At 39.0% G+C, this 4,711-nt stretch overlaps 1 pseudogene across 1 annotated transcript; it reads left to right on the top strand.

Annotated features, from left to right (window-relative positions):
- Positions 1–1,827: 1,827 nt before the first annotated feature.
- On the top strand, positions 1,828–4,377 carry LOC307195226 (NADH dehydrogenase [ubiquinone] 1 beta subcomplex subunit 6-like; annotated as a pseudogene). The gene is made up of 2 exons: positions 1,828–1,984; positions 3,990–4,377. The product of its transcript is annotated as an NADH dehydrogenase [ubiquinone] 1 beta subcomplex subunit 6-like (transcript).
- Positions 4,378–4,711: the final 334 nt, after the last annotated feature.

Genomic DNA, 4,711 nt, shown 5'->3' on the forward strand with positions numbered 1-4,711 from the left:
TTCTCAGTTGCTTTTTTATGTTTTGCATCTCTACTCTAGATTCATGTTTTGTGGTTACCATGAGGTTTGTATAAAAAAATCACATAGATAAAATGATCCATTATCTGCTGATAGCATCTTATCTTCATTTGCCTGTATGGGCTCCCTACTTTTCCTCTTCCCTTTTTTATGTTTTTTTTGGTCTCAAATTACCTTTCTTTAATGTTGTAAGTTCATTATCAAATTGAAGTACTATAATTAATCTTACTGCTTTTCTCCCCTTCAATTTTTATCCTATAATTAAATGTTTAACAATCTATTCTGATTAGAGTTACAGTTTTCTCATTCTGAATGTCTATTTATCAGCTTACTCAAAGTTTTGTGTATTTTTGCCTATCATTTCAGGTTGAAGAGCTCCTTTCAACGTTTCCTGTAAAGCAGGTCTAGTGGTAATGCGCTCTTTCAGCTTTTGTTTGTCCTAGAACGTCTTTATTTTCCCTTCATATCTGAAGGGTAACTTTGCTGGAGAGTATTCTTGGATGACAATTTTTGTCTTTCAATATTTTGAGAATGTCATTCCATTCTCTCCTGGCCTGTAGGGTTTCTGCTGAGAAGTCTGCCGATTGTCTGATATGGGGGTCCTTTGTAGGTTACTGTCCTTTTTTTCCTGGCTGCTTTTAAAATTCTTTATCATAGACTTATGACAGCTTTAATACAGTGTGTCTTGAAAAAGACCTTTTTGTGTTGAGGTAATTAAGAGTTCTCTTAGCTTCATGGAGCTAGCTTGTATATCTAGCTCCTTCCTAGGTTTGGGAAGTTCTCAGCTATTATTTCTTTAAATAAATCTTTGCTTCCTTCTCTCTCTCTTTTTTCTTCTGGGATACCCATTACCCTAAGGTTGCCTTTCCTAATAGAGTTGTGTGGTTCTCAAATAATTTTTTTCATTTTAACAAAGAACCTTGGTTCTCTTTCCTCTTCTCCCTGTATCATTTCTAGATTTCTATCTTTAAACTCATTAATTCTCTCTTCCATATGGTCTGCTCTATTGCCAATGTTTTCTAATGCATTCTTTGTCTTATTTTTTGAATTCTTCAGCTTCAGAATTTCTGTTTGGTTCTTTTTTAGAGTTTCACTCTCTTTGGTAGAGTATTCCTTCTGCTCATTAGTTTTATCCCTGAGCTCATTAAACTGTCTTTCTGAGCGTTCTTGTAACTCACTGAGTTTCTTCATGACAGCTATTTTGAATTCTCTATCAGATCACTATCTTCTGTGACTTTAATTTTGGCTTCTGGCAGAATTGTCATTTTCTTCTTGTGTTATCATGTTATCACGCTTTTTGTGTGATGCTTATTTAGCTGCTCCTCTTCTTGTACATCTGAAGTAGTGAACACCTATCTTTTAGGTAATGCTTTTTAAACTTTGATTTAAGCAGTTCAGCATGTTGGTAATGAGAGGCCTTTCTTTAGTGTATCAGTAGGTGGCACTGTAGCACACTTTTTCAGTTTCTCTCCCCTGCGCTTCCTCTGGTTTATTTGAGAAGCAGCACAGTCCACCCTCGTTCACCTCTGCCTGAGGTGTCTCTGGTGCCCTCATCATCACTACTTGTGCCTCCAGGGTTCCTGGTGTCTTGCTTCTCCTGGTGACACTACTGTCTCCAGCATCACCCCTGGGTGCACTGGAATAGCACGGGCCTCCACTGTGTTCAGGGTCTCCTTCTCCGGCACCACCACTGCAATGGGGGGTTCAAAGTCACAGGCACCACCCCGGCGAAAGGGACCAGGGTCGTGGTCCTGCTGCTGCTGTCCAGGTCCCCATGGCCGTGGGTGCTGGGACCCAGAGGCCAGAGTCATGTGTGCCTCTTCCCTTCTGATAACAAGTCTTTGGGGTTTGGGGATCCGGCGCTGCGGCCAGGGGGTCAGGATCGAGGCCCAGCGGGCACCACCTCTTCTATGTTCCACTCCACTCACCTGCAGATGCACAGATGTGTGGCCTCCTCAGCATCATGGTGTGTTGGGCAGAGTTATTTCCATTCTACTGGTTGTAGATGGAAAAGGAGAGACGAGGGAAGTGTCTTCTGTCACTGTGAAGCTAACCTCTGTTTTTAAGATGTTTTAAAATAAAGTGGGCAATGTCCTGATTAATTTAATAATTTTATTTCATTACTGAATTGGTCTCATTTAGGACAACCTAAGTGGAGATTTGCCACTTTTTAAAAATTATTTCTCCTCATTCCCAAAGTATTTATGAGGCTGAAATCTAACAGGGAAGATATGGTTTTGGTGACAGGATCTTGTATATATTTAAAGTAACAGGATCAAACATTAGCTTCCTAAAGCCACGTGATTTAGCAATACAGCCCTAAACACACATGATGTCACCTCACAATTGATCTGAACTGGAAAGATTGAGTTTATGGTTTTTAAAATCATATTTGCCTTCCTCTTGTCTGTTCATTATTTAACTCTTATATGAAGAATTTAGTGTTGTTTTTCCAGATTGGCAATATGGAAGCTCTGAAATGCCAGATCCACAATGATGTCTGTGTTTGATGAGCAGTAATTTACTAGAAACCCATTTAATACTGCTCAGACCACACAGGACAGCAGGTATATTGACTGCTTTGTATCAAGTCTCACAATAATTAGGCTTTCTAACACACAAATGAGTTAACTGAAGAAACCTTAATAGCAACTACATATTGGAAAGGAAAATTCCTATTTTCTTTCCATTAAGTTCAAAATAGACCAAGAATCAATGCACATATAATGTTATTCTATACATCAAAATATTCACTAGATATAAATTGGAAATATTAGTTCTATTGTTTATTTTCCTGTTACTCGAGGCAAAGAGAAAACTGTATGCTGTCAGATTTTCAAAACCAAAATAACTTCTGATTATGATATGTTTTAAAATGCCATGGACACATTTTAATCTGAACAATAGACTTCTACATCACTTAATAGTAATTTAAATTTTAACTGATTTTTAAAATTGGTCTTCTCTCGAATTTGGTTAGATATTAGGGGTCCAATCACATATTCCTCTTACCTTCTGTCTTTATTAAACACTAGTGGAATTTCAATAGAAAAAAAGACATCCAAGTATAGGCTCTATTGCAGTGCTAGGTTTCCAGACAAAGCCAGACAACATTATCGGAGATCACAGCCATATCTCTGACCTCCCACCTTTAATTCATGATAACCAGACTCAATGCATTCTACTTACCTTCAAGTTGAAGGTAGAAAAGCTGGAAAATAGTGTCTCACCCCCAAATTCATCTCATCCCTGCCATGCAGCCTGCCTGGGAGTATAACTTGCCCAGAAAGTCCTCCTGCCTGGAGACTAGGGGCACAAGGGCTGTTGTATGTGAAGATTGTCATGTCCAAGAGAAAAAACAAGGACGGATGGGTGCATGCATGACATGTGTAAGCATTGACCTGTACCATGCAGAATGAAAGCTAATTCATGCCAATGAATGCCAGATTCTGATCAATTTTACCTACCAAAGTGGAGGAAAAAGCAACAGTATGGACAATGAAGTGAAAGCTGTGGAAAGAGTATTCCTTATGCTGCCCACCAACTTGTAAAGAGAGAAGTATCTTAGGCTACGAAATGAAACTGGAGAAGGAGATTGAAGCAAGATGGTACCCCTTCCTCATCCCAGTTTGCTTTCTGACTCCATTGGAATAAGCATACTAAAGATACAAAAATATTTGGACACAATGAATAAGAAGATATTCATTTAATTTCTGCGAATAGAGTTAGGGATATAATACTTAACTGTGTTCATTATTTCACAGATTCTACTATATAATTTTATTGTTATGTGTTTAAACATCTCCTTTTTTATAAACCTGTGAAACCTAGACATAACATGGAAATTACATTCAGCTTCGATAAAAGCACTCCCTCTATATCGGTGCGCTGCTCCCTGGCATCCTGCAAGGTTGCTTTGCAGAGCGGGAGCTAGCGTGACAAGACACGGGGGCACGCCTTGGTATCAGCAGCGACAGGGTGTACGTCCCACGAGAAACTGCGGCCGCAACAGCTGTGAGAGCTGCGAAGGCGACGGCTGAAGGATCAAGAGCTGAGCCACCGGGTGAACCGCTGCTGCCCAGGCGGAGGGCGTGGCCTATGAAGCAATTCTGGAATAAGTTTTTGCAGGACGGGGCCCCCTGGAAGAACATGATCTATAAGACGTACCGACACAGCATCTTTGCTTGTACTCATGTACTGGCCCCTGTCTGGATTATGCATTATTATCTCAAATATCATGTGAATACAAAACCATATGCCATCGTTGAAAGAAAGCCAAGAATATTTTTAGGTGATACAATTCTGGAAACTGGGGAAGTAATCCCACCAAGGAAAGAATTTCCTGATCAACATCATTGAAGATTACTTTTAAAATTTCAAAGGTGTTTGAGCCCAAGTTTGTTGCTACATTACCAAACGTACTGATATATTTTTTGGAAAAGTAACTTTAATAAAGTTTACTCAGATAAAAAAAAAAGTGCCTCCTCTTTTCCTGTGATCCCAACCTCACTTCACATAGAAAGTTCAAGGCTGAATTCATAGCTAGTACATTAGTTGTGAAGGCAATCCTGTTAAGACTAGGTTCTTTCTCTTGAACATGAAAGACCTTTAGAATTTTATTAAAGTTTTCTAATTCAAGTAGTATTACAGAAAATTCAATTAAATTAAACCTTTTTAAAATGATAAACTGGTA

Source organism: Stenella coeruleoalba, assembly GCF_951394435.1.
Source record: "Stenella coeruleoalba genome assembly, chromosome: 12".
NCBI classification, from domain to species: Eukaryota; Metazoa; Chordata; class Mammalia; order Artiodactyla; family Delphinidae; genus Stenella; species Stenella coeruleoalba.